The sequence below is a fragment of the Zootoca vivipara genome, chromosome Z1, assembly GCF_965207765.1.
Source record: "Zootoca vivipara chromosome Z1, rZooViv2.hap1.1, whole genome shotgun sequence".
In the NCBI taxonomy this organism is placed as follows: domain Eukaryota; kingdom Metazoa; phylum Chordata; class Lepidosauria; order Squamata; family Lacertidae; genus Zootoca; species Zootoca vivipara.
The window spans coordinates 56,702,573-56,715,519 of record NC_142583.1 but is presented as its reverse complement, the minus strand read 5'-3'; the positions used below and the strand labels follow the sequence as shown (position 1 = coordinate 56,715,519).

The window sequence follows — 12,947 nt, the reverse complement described above, 5'->3', positions numbered from 1 at the left end:
CTTCCGTCTTTGAAATCACTTTAAGGAGAGCTGACAGCTACAGGCATAAAACACACCTGAAACAGTATGCCAATCAAAGAAGGTAAAAAGGGAATCAACATAGTTTCTAATGTATGACCTGGCTGGTATGCGTTTCATCATTTGACAGGACAGAAACAAACACGCAATCTATTTTTTTAAAGATACTTTGTTCTCCTCAGCCCAATGTTGCAATTTGAAAGTGCCCTCTCAACCCATCTTCAAGCCATTTTTATTTCCATAGTGAGTTGTACGTATTTCATTTTCTTTTTGATGAACTTTGATTCTTCTTAAGAATCACTGAGTAGAGAAAATGTAGGCCTATGAAGAATGAATGGGTTACATGGTTCTGTCATGTAGTAATTTGAAGACTCATGCAATCCATAGAACTGCTGGAGCTCTGCACACTGAAACACTGACAGAATACCCATAAAGTCCTCTAGGTATGGTGACCATTAAAATACATAAGGTAGGACCAAACATCAGAGATTTAATTCTCAATTTGCCTTCTGGTAGCCTTTCCATTTGAGTTATAGTTGTTGAGTTTAAAAAAGTATTGTAAAGCAGAAATATTCTAAGACTTGTTCTTTTATCTAACAAATGCACAGCAGAATACAAGACTAGTCAATGTCTAGCTTGATGCAAATGCTTTAGGGAATCTGTAAAAAACAAACAAACCACCATTTCAGAGGTGAGAAATTACTACTCCTACTTTTATCTGAACTTTATAGAATGTGACTTCCAAACAAGCTTAATTAGACACCTAGAATACGTTAAAAACCACCAGGTGGCAATATTGTATCTTGGGCACCAAGACTGAAACTCATCATTTTGGAGGCAATACACTGCAGAACAGGATCACACACTGCCTACAACACAACTAGGTTAGGGTTGCCATATTTCAAAAAGTAAAATTCCTGACACCCCCAAAAGTTCCTGCTTTTTTTAAGAAACCCACCAAGCTTTTCTTTTTTAACAAATCCAAATTGTTGAGCTGACGTGTGGCAAGCCTAACTGCCATACTTAACTTAACACCTCTACATATACCGTATTAAAGGAAGTACCATGCTTCATTTCTAGAGAACAATTTTGCCAACATGAGCATATTCTTATGACTGAGATGTAAGGTTTCATTTACAGATATCATATCATTTACAGATATCATATAGATATATCAAACAGACATACAGCTAGAAGAGGAAGAGGTGAGGACAGAGGGTGAAGAAAAAGCTCTGGGCAGAGGGGGAACCTTTCCCCATCCTTTGGAACTCATGGGAAACTCAATAAATCTGCTGTTCCTGGAATTGGTGTGAATGGGATACAGCTGAATGGGATACAGCTGTGGGCCTTCTACTTTGGGCCTGCCCATAAAGTGCAAGTCTAGAGTGATAGACTAGGGCAGGCATAGGCAACCTTGGCTCTCCAGATGTTTTAGAACTACAACTCCCATGATCCCTGACCACTGGCCCTGTTAGCTAGGGATCATGGGGGTTGTAGTTCCAAAGCATCTAGAGAGCCAAGGTTGCTAATGCCTGGACTACGGTGATGCCTGCTGTTTCCAGGATCTCTTCTCTCATTGTGAGACTTTTGTGGGTGAGCTGAAAGTTTGTTTGGACCCTGGGTGAGAACCCAGAGGCTGAGATGGAAGGCATATCAGAAGGAAAATTAATTGATATTGATTTTATATATATTAGCAACCTGGTGTTAGTGTAACATTTTAATATGTAACTGTGTAATTTTGTAATATTTTGTTTAAGTTGTCTGTTGTTGCTTCTTTTCTGTACACCGCTTAGAGATATCCGTAAATATAAATTAATTAAATAATCAAAATAATTCAATCTTTAAGGGCATAAACTCACGTATCTCATTCAATAGAAGTGGCAAACCTCCTTAAACATGTCTACTACATTGAGATCTAAACATCCCTTTTAAAATACTGTATGCAACTGAGTAAGTTTCGTATGCAAATGTACACAGGAACCATTATGTAGGAAGTTATCTACCTACCTATGTAAAAGTTCAAAGCTTGTGTTAAATTAAAAAAAGCATTTTTTTCTATTTCTAAATGGAGGTAATTTTCACAGCAGTTCTCATTGTTTCATATCTATAAGCTTAGGTTGTAAATATTTACAGTTAACAGCAGTTTTCTTTTCTCAACTCTATTCCAATACATTGTGAGAATTATGTTGTTCTAATCTGTAAATTTCCTTGTGCACACCTCCTTTGTCACATTAGGTGAAGGCCAATTTATATGCTGTAAAATGAAAAGGATTTCAGGAAAAACCAAGATGTCATTTGCACCTATGCTAATAAAAGAGTTGTTCAAAAAGACCAATTATTTATCTGTTATCTAACCCTTGGCAGAGCTGGGATAGGCTGTGCGAACGACAGGTCCAGCTGAAGCTATCAGCCAGAGGTGTTTGGCAGCCAGGGGTGTTCAGAATCCACAACCTATCTTCTAGTAAAGGATCTATTTATTTGAAACTGGTTCCATGGATTCACCTGTGTTCTCCCTGTTAATTTAACCAATTCATCCATCATTCATGAAAAAGATTAAATGGTCAAGTAAGATGGGTTGCTCTGGTCCATGGGGTCACAAAGAGTCGGACACGACTGAACGACGAAACAACAACAACAAGGTCTTTAAAAAGCCAGCATTTATAACGTGCATAGGAAACCTGATATAGCATTATTGGAAACCAGCTGAGTTGTCCAATCAAGCTACACAGAAGTCAGCTTTTCTGATTGCTATTTACAATAACTGGAATTCAATAGTACTCCTACTCCTAATTAACATTTTATTTAGCACTAGCAGTATACATTAAAATATTCCAGACCTGATCCAGGAAAAGGGGGGCAGGGTGGTAGGAATTTGAATGCAGACATGAGAGATTTGTTTCCTTGTCCCAAACACAGCAGTGTAAACAGAAGTGCAGGCTGTTCTCCAAAACTCTCCTGAGTTAGCACTGCTATGGAAAAACTATTTGGAAAAAGAATATAAAGTCCAAATGTATGTCCCTAATCTCTTGCATATGTGAAAAGGGATTGATCTGGGTCTTTTAAAAAGCCATAGTCTTTGGCCTATTGATCCTAAACACATTACTTGCAAGTAATTCCCATTTAAATAAATTAGTCCTGCTTCCAAGTAAATACTTCTAAGAGGAGCCGGAAACTAAATCCTTTTCAGGGGATATATATATTTCAGGAAGCAACAAGGCCAGGATAAGAGCATTTTGCCGCTTTCTGCGCCAGTTCTGCAAGCAAAGCTGGAAGCAAAGCTCAAAGTGTGAATGAATATTTCTCTGTCTAACTAGATTCTGTGTGTCTGACTTTGAGTTCTGCCCTTGAACTCAGCTGACATGCTGAGTGCCCCCCCCCTCTCTCTCCCTCCCTCCCTCCCTGCCTGCACACTGGTCCATTTTGCTGTCACATGCTAATTAAAAAATCATTGCTCTCAGTAATGTTTACCACCATGAAAGAAACTGAATCATGGGGGTGCGGTTCAGGTAGGGCAACACAAAGGACAACAATTTGGACTAACCTTTATCCTGTCAGCCATATTCCTCCAACCTGAAAGGGAACGTACGTGTGCATTTTGTAAGCAAAAGCAGTATTTCCTTACTGATTCTGAAAGGAAATATCCCCCCCCCCTCACACATGTACTTTTGCTCTGAGCTAAAACAGAGGAGGATTCTCCCTCTCCACCAATTCTGCAATGACAATCAACGGGTATCAAATTCCTTTTACCTAAAGCTTGGATCTGAGAATCTGTGAAATCTGAACTCAGATTCAAAATAAGGCCCTTTGTAGGCCACTTCTGTTTATTCACTTAAATACCGTAATATGCCTTCTGTTGCATCTGCTGCTGCTGTTCGATGCCATTAATGCTTAGCTACCACCCCTAGTGTAGAACTGTCCCCCAAGTGAAAACCCTTGTGGCCTAGGATGGAAACAAGGCCTCAATTTACCAAGTCCATTATCACCCCCGGACGTGTAGAATGATAATGGAAGTGACAGAGGTGCAGCTGAAAATTGGCTCTTAATATTTTATGTGTTAAAACGGAAGACTAGAAATCTCACACTGTTCTTCAGGGAAGTGTGTGTGTGTGTGTGTGTGTGTGTGTGTGTGTGTGTGTGAAATGTCTTTCGGGATTCTCTTTTCCATAAGAATACCAAATGCAACTACCTGACATATTAGAAAAGATAACATAAAATGGGACAGATGATGTTCTTATTGTGCTATTAAACACCCATGTTCCAAAAGGGTTTTTTTATATAAAAAAGCACCAAATGAAATAATATAAACACAACATAAATGTGATTGTCAAAACATTCAGGATGTTTAGAATTGTCGGAAAAATGAAAGGGATACATTGAAAACACACCCCCTACAATGTTGCTTTATTTTCATTTGTGTGCTCAATTTGGGGACAGATTTCAATGTTTGCCCTGAAGCGGTATTTTCAAATTGCTTTCGTTAAACCATCTCTCTCTCTCTGCCCTCTTGTACTTTTTGTTACCTGTTCATTTCATCCTGGCGATATAATGCTTGCAAATTAAACCCTTATAACAAGACAAAAAAGCACCAGCTGAAAAACTATTAATCAAGGCTGTCAGGCATCTGTTGCCATGTAATGGTGATGAAGAAACAACAATTGAAAAATTAAAATGCTTTTTGTATTCCTTTTAAGTGATTGCTTACACAAACAAAAATTCGGCTGTCTGGCGCTCTGCCTAGCATTGCCCATTGAACCTGTGCATCACCCACACTACAATATAGAGGCAAGTGAGTTCTTAAAGACTGGTGCATTCATCTTTCATGACACCCCATTTGCTTGCTGGTCAGAGCATTAAAGCGGACATCTGATCTCTGAAAATGACTTGTCCATTCCTGCCCACTCCCCACTGCAGAGTACTGTTTCTAACAACTTGCCTATGAAAGACAAAGTAGGCTTGCTCTGAATCCATTTTGTATTCTTTCTGCCTCTCAGGGCCGTTTGGCCATTTGGCTTAGTGGCACGGTGTGCCAGGGCGCCTCCCTATCAGGGGCACTGGGCTGGGGCGCCCAGAAGCCCTGCAAACTGCTCATCTTCGGGGCAGAAGGAACACCGCCCAAAAGGGCTCCTTTCGGTGCGCTGTTCCCACCACGCCCCCTCGCAACAGCAGGCTTGCTAGCCACCTTTCCAATGACCCTGCTGCCTCTAAATTATTCTATCTGTGCCCCACAACAGTGGCATGACTATGGCATGATGTCTGATTTCAGCCTCCTTAGCTGAGGGAAGATGCGAGGGGCGGGATCACAAAATCATATCAATAGGAAATACAGTAGCACCTCGGCTTATGTTACCCTTGGGTAATGTAAACTTCGGGTTGTGAAAGCGACACACCCAGAAGTGTTTCACCCTGCGCACATGCGCAGAAGTGGTCCGTCCGGTTGCAGAAACCTCAGGATCTGACAGGAGCTCCGGAACGGATTCCGTCTGCAACCGGAGGTACCACTGTATTACAATATTCTGTTGTAATGTGACCAAGTATGGTTTTCCTGCTCTCTTTGCATGAGATTTCATATATTCCCCAATTACACTACTTGTGAGCGGCATTACAGTAAAGCCTGACAGTTGCTATATTGGGAAGCAAAGCCTTTGTTTGCTTTTCTCCCTTCAAGTCCGCCCATCCGTTAACGTGCAGTACTGAAATGTAATACCTGTCAAAGTTCCGATGATATATATGTTTCATGGTTCACGAATTTCAGGATATTATTTTAGAAAGTCAAATTGCTGTACTCGATCCACGTTTTAAAGGTGGGTGCAATTAGCTCCCTGTAGAATTACAATTTTGAAAGTTCACTAGGTTGGATGACACCTGCTGCATTTCAACAAGCACTTGTTCTGCATGTGCAAGTCTTCTTGAAAAAAAAGAAAATAATAATTTCTATGAATTCCTAATAATGCAAGGTAATTTTTTTTCAAGGTTGTTTGGAGGCCAATGGGTTACTCACACCTTGAATTTGTTCAGAGTGTGTCAATTATATTGCTTAGTCACTGGGTGGCATTACACTTTAGAGTAACACCCTGCATGTTTTTTACTCAGTAGCTTAAGACCCACTGTGCTCAGTGAAACTTGGTCCTAGGAAAGTATACATAGGATCAAAGCCTTAGAAATAACTGGATGTAGTTTCCTGTTGCAGGATTTAAGACTTTTTATTGGCGTGCACATCTTGCACCTTGATCCCAACACTTTCACCATTTCCTACTGGCACAAATACTCCAGTTTATGTGAAGTAGGGAAGGGTCATAGTTTCGTGATAGAACATGAGCTGTACACACAAGGGCCATTGGCCCAATGCCAAGGTGACAAAGGGAGTGGGAAAATGAGAGTGGGGAGTGGGTACCAAAAGACAGGGAAAATAGAGAAGCCCCACCTATTCCAGGCTCTGTCTCACCCACCATCAGTATGTGACTGGGAAGACAGCAAAGGTTCCCAACCCTTGTTATGTTTTTTCCCTGGCAATCAACCCCATACTGCTTTTGAACATGGGGGTACCAAAGCCAACAGCTATTGGTAGAGAGGCCTAGGCTCTGTAAAATTACTTCTTTTTTGTAAGGCCGTCTAAGCTAGTGACCGCATTGTGGCAAATAATCCATTAAGTTGGCTATGTGAAGAAATGCTTCCTCTTGTTTTGAGTGTTCGGAATCTACTACCAAATTCATTGGGCTACTTGAGTTATTCATCTGAGAAAGGGAGGGGGGGATCTCTCTCTGTTTCCACACTGTGCATTGTAGAGCAGAGGTAGATTTAGGGCAGTGCGAACAGTGCGGTCGCCCCGAGTGTGCAGCCAAGGAGGGCACCTTCTCAAAGCATGATAAGTATTTGACCGGCTAGAGTCCTCCTGCCTCCTTCTCCAAGCTGGACAAGCATTTACTGGGCCTTGAGAAGGAGGTAGGAGGGCTCTAGGACCCTGCCAGAGCTCTGTGCCTCCTTCCCAAAGTCCGGCTTAAGCAAGAGCCATAGGGCGTCTCTGCCTCTAGTAAACCTTTCAACAAACCAATTTTAACCTTTATGAAAATTCGTCAATCACTGTTAAGAAAGGAGAAAACGCTCTCTAGTACTTTAGAGTGAACCCTAAAGCTGAAGACTCTACGTGGAGGGATAAATGGATTTGTTCTTACATAGAAGCCTATGCTCAAGAAACCTGGTTGAGCATGCCAAAATAAGCTCTTCAAAGTAAGCAAATTGTCTGTAAAATCACACAATTGAACCAAACAAATATCCCTTTAACTTTAATAAGTTGGATCCAAACAAGGTTATTTGAAGCCATTTAAATCAATGGGATGAGTTTGTAATGACTTCAGTCTGATTGACTTCAATGGGAACAAAATACAACTATCTTGAGGTGGATCCAACACAGGATCTTAATATCCACATGAACCTTCCAGTTATAGAAATGGAAGCTTGGCAGAAACTGAATAAATCTATATAATAAAGAACAATTTGGGGGTCATAATGCTTCTTTTTGCATCAATTACATCTCCAAACGTTAAGAAAAATCTGTTCTTTTTCAAATTCCAAGATCATTAGGAAACATATCCTTATTAATATCTTGTTCTTGATTTCAAAATATATTTATTTGAATGAACAAGAGCATTAATTATAGGTACTTCACAAAAATTAAATAAAAATACACACACAGAGAGAGATATCTAGAGACATGCATGCATCAGCCAGAGATCGCACAAACATTTCTCCCTGGAGTTTCTCTGTACGTTTCAAAGGTAGCTTTGTATTTCCTGAAAAACCCATTTTGCCTGCTAAATCTTATCAGACAGACAGCTTCTGCTATCAAAGAAATGGTGTTGCAATACCCACGATCCTCATCACCTCTGTCACTCTTCATTTGGGCAAGAGAAGCAGATGAGATTCTACTCTTGTGGCAACCAAAGGAGGGAACAAGCAAGCTAGAAGAAAACTGCCTGGAGGAGTCTTTGCCCTGCGCACACATTTCCGATTCACCTGCATTTAATGCTATTAATGTTTTAGCAGCTGCGGTACCAGGGTCAAACTGAAATTTTGCTCTCTGTTTCATTCTGAAACATCAGCCACAGACATTCTGCTGCATTTCCTCTCTTTCTCTCTACATACCACCTTCAGGAAAAAGGCAAGCAAATAAAGGAACAATTTATGGAAAACGTCACAGCCCTCATTCCCACTAATTCAAAATTTAAAATATTTCATAGTGAATTAAATCAGAAGCTGGGCGTCTTTGCATTAGGAGGCGGAGAATACCCTTTGCTTCCAAACATGTTCTGAATTGGATGTACTTCATAATATCAGGGCTCCTTTTGAGGAAATAAAAGTCCCTCATATCAAAAAAATGGGACAGTTTCAAATGGAAACTGTTTAATATATATATATTGTTTAAATCGGGCAATCTTATCCAGGAGGATGTGCTTTACTTCTATATTAATGACCTGTGTCATAGAAGACACTGTGGTCCCTGAGGAACCATCAGGAATGGTGAACATGCTGCCTTGAAAGAAACCTTTGCCAACACTCCCGATCTCCCCCTGCAACACACAATGCAGAGAAGTCCGGGGGTAGTCTCAGGTGATACAGGTCAATGAGGTAGTTCACTAGGCCTTATCATTGTGTGAGCTGGTGGTATACCATAGCACCTGGAGTATATCAGAGAAAACTGAAGAAAGCACCCCTATACATAAAGACTGTGTGAATAATACACGCAGCAGTGATTCTTATACTTTACACTTAAAAGGAAACTCTTTTCATGTTCATTTGTCTGCTGAAGAAACCCCGTGGAACCCATATCCATTTCAGAAGATTCCGGGCATGTTCTAACCACAAGATGTGCTCTTAATACACATTTAATGTATATATGCATTATATACGTGTGTGTGTGTGTGTGTTTAAATTGTACTGCTAATTTAACTGCTGTGGGATTTTCAGAAGCACAGGGGGAAAAGGAGGGGGGCAGAATCTTAAGAGAGGAAAAATCCAAAACAGTCAAATGAGAACTAAATATGCTCAGTGGCCATGAAATGCTGATTAAATGTTAAGTGGTTGGGAGGGAGGAGAAATAGAATGGAAGCTCCTGCAGCCAATCAGAAGCCGCGGAAGCCCCGCCGGATGTTCGGCTTTCAAAAGAACATTTGAAAAGTGGAACACTCACTTCCGGTTTTTGATTGTTCAGGAGCCAAAACGTATGAGTTCTGGGGCATTGGAAAACCGAAGTACAACTGTACGCTCATGGGTGCCCTGTTGGTGGTCTCTGGTATAAGCAGGGTGCCTAAGTATGAAACTCTATGGAATCATCGCATCATAGAAATGCTGTTCTGAAAACCAAAGATGATGTTTTTGCTTCTTAACAGTGCCTCTTCTAGATCCTTAGGTATCTTAACAGGCATTCCCAATTTTGATACCCCCATTTGCAAGATCACTATTGATTTCTTAATAGAAGATAAGTGAAATTTCGGGAAATAAATGATGAAGAGACGTCCTCTTTTAACAGGGCAAATATCTCATTGATTAAAATCGCAGAGTGAAATGGACAAGGAATGTAGCCATACGACAGCTGAGAAAGCTGGGTGGTAAATCAGAAGTGAAAACTGCCCCTGTTAGTTGACCCACAAAAAACAATCTGGGGTAGAACAGCAAGTGAGATCAATGAGCTATTTAGCCCTATCAAACAGAAACACTAACTTGTAAATGTAACCACCAAAAAGCTCAGGGGAATTATTCTGTGTTTCTCCCAGTCTCTGTGATCGCATGACTGACACTGTCAGAGGTCTCAATGTTGTTCTTTTCTCATTCTCTACCAATTCCCCAGGTTAGGTAGAAGGGTCAAGTTGACGTGGATCTGCTGGTGGAATCGTAATTTATATGCCTTCTCTGTGTTGGTAAAAACAGTGGCGTCTTTGTCCTAAAGGGATTTTGCTAAAGTAAGTTGTGTGGCTTTTTATAGACCCTACTTACCTGGCACAATGTTTAGTTTTCATATACTGCAGTGCTTTCCTAAGCACACAAAAAGTTTTATCCAAGCAGTCCTACAAATACCCCACTACTAATAGTATGACTGTAATGCTCCAATATTATCCACATGCATTCACAACTGAGCTGATATTTACAATATCACTTTGTGCTATTAGCCACTGCACAAGTGGTAGTATATGTAGCTTCTTTGGGTGCGTACACATACACAGACACAGTTAACAGTTTCCTGGACTCTCAGCTACTAAGTATGCAGTGCAGCATGAGAAGCAGAAGTATGTAGCAGTTTTCTGTGGCATTGTAGAAGCCACAGCAAGCAAACCATGTGGGCTTATATGGCCTGACCCCAGACAGCACTGTAGACTGGCCAGAAAAGGTCTGCACAATGAGCTCAACCATGTTGGTCGTCTGTACTCTATAAATCAAAAAATCTAACATAAAATTTTTGACGGGCCTCTTAAGAACCAAAGGACCCATTCAGCAAAGCCGCATTTTCATGCTATTCCTGGATGGGATCATTTGAGGCTGCAAATTTTTTTCCCTTTCTGCTTCTAAAGGACTCCACTCCATAAACAAGCGCATGCAAGGGAGAAGTGCTATCAGCAAGGCCTTTATCTGATGTGCATGTAGCTGAAGTGCTACATGAGCATCAGAAGAAAGAAGGGGAACAAAAATGAGAAGCAATAGGCATTTGACTATAGGCTGGGAAGAAGGAAAAGCAGGAATGGAAAGATTCAGGGGGGTGGGGAAGGTTTATTAAAGCAAAAATATCGTGGTGGATGTTGTGCGTTATGTATTTCTAATGAAAATTCTTGTTCTCAAGGTTGTTTTTTTCATCCCCATCCCTGTCCTCTGGGTTCGCCAACCTGCTATCAAACTCAGGGCAGTGAAGCAGACTTGAAAAGTTCTGAAGTTCAAATGCCGTAAGTGGGGTATTAAATAATGGAAAAGAACTAGGCTCTTCACAAGGGCATGTACAATATATATACACAACTGCGGCAGAAGCCACAAAAATGGCAGCACAGTTTCTGCAGGGTGTCAGAAAATGCATTATTACTAAGTGGCACAGCTCCAAATGAAATCTGTATGGGTCAGCTGCAGGTTAAGCTAACAAAAACAATAAAAAATTAAAATTGAACAATTACAAAGCCCAAGAGCACTCAGGAGACAGAGTGATGGGTGGTTTCTCATGCAGACGAAAGGATCAATCCTAGCCCTTCTCCCTGGAGCTGGTCTTTCAAACCGTGAAGTAAAGTGTAGCTGCATTTTTCAAGAGGGAATGAGAAGCTCCCACTGAGTGGCATTTTGCCAAACCATCTGACTTCAGAATTGTCAGAATTTCTTTAGTGAAAGATCCCACCCACCTCACCGTATGCTTTGGGGATACATGATTTCTTTGCATGACCTCCTGCAAGCACCATATTTTCCATGCCTCTTCACTGTTTGTTCCTGGGTGGAGTTCTTTTTACATAAATCAGCCTTCTACTTTTGACTACATTATTAAGAATTTAAGCAGATCTGAACTAAAAAAAGAGCTGCTTCTGAAGAAAGGAAGATTCTCCCTCTCAATAAATCAGAAGATGAAATCAAACTTGAATATAATACTTTCAGAAATGCATTGGGCCAGTCTTCACCAACATGGCGCCCTCAAAGTGTTTTGAACTGCAATCCCTTTCAGCCCTAACCAGTATGTGTTGTCTGGGGCTAACGGGAGTTGTAGTTCAAAACAACTGGATGGCACTAGGTTTGCAAAGGTGCCAATAGGCCATTCAGAGCACAAGAAATTATAATGGCAGTTTTCATGTTAGGAAATCACTAAGCTTCTTAAGTGTTCAGAGATGTGAGGGGTAAGGAATGGAAGGCCTCGGGAACATCTGGAGCAATATGCCTTTCCTCATTTTCCCCAAAGGATGATTTACCACAGGCTGACAGCATCACAGTGAATATGCAGGATGAGACAGAACCCTTACCGGTACTTGGCTACATACAGCCTACAATCTTACAATTTACTAAACCATGAGCAGAATTAGTTTGAAAAGCCTTATAGAGCTTTCGGATAGAGATGCTTGCAAAATTGTTCCAAGACAGAATTTCTCCTTGGATTTTGGCATTACAAATTACCTGCAAGTATTGCTTGCAAGGTGGCACAGATGCATTTTGCAATCTGCTATTCTGGTTTTGATTTCCAGACTTTGTAAAGACTGCTGTGCTTATGCTCCAGGCCCTTCTGTTTATTCCTGTCGTTCTCCCCTCTGCAGGTTAAAATTGGCAGCAGTGTATGTGTGCATTGATAAAACACAGCTCAAAAAAAGTAAAGCGCTTTGGAAGGCAATGGGGAAAACCCCCACAGAACACAGTGAAACCATGTAACGGAAACAGAACAAGTGCAGCTATCAACAAAATGTTTCCAAGGACTGTAGCATAGTGGCAGAGCTGCTGTTCTGCATGCAGAAAGTCAACTTCCTGCATCTGATGAAAGCAGTACTGTATAAAACCTACATAATAGTATACCTAACCTGTACTTGTACTCACCTTTAGGTTAACAAAAAAAGGCCAAATTTCTGCTAGAACTGAAAGACTGATAAGTATCTGAGACCTGCAGATATAGGGTGGTATATAAATTTAATAAATAATAATTAAATAATAATATCAAAGTACCCCTGTGGCTAAGGGCTAGAGACAGAGTAGCAAACTGCTAGAAGATCTACACCCAGGGAATTTTTTCCCATATATTTAGCATGGGCTGAATGTATTAAATGTATTAAAATGAAAAGCTGTCTTTAATTCTGCTCTTCATAAATGAAGTATGTCCAGTCAATAACTGACCCTGCCTCTTCTGACTGCTTTGCACCAGCCTGAACATGCATGTCAGTGCCACGATACAGGAAGCTGCAAATGATCTACGCTACATCTGGTTGGTGTGTTCA

General features: G+C 40.8%; 1 protein-coding gene across 2 annotated transcripts in view; it reads right to left on the bottom strand.

Annotated features, from left to right (window-relative positions):
- Positions 1-12,947, bottom strand: part of UNC5C (unc-5 netrin receptor C) — a 313,167-nt gene that overhangs the window by 206,414 nt on the left and 93,806 nt on the right. The window lies entirely within an intron of this gene.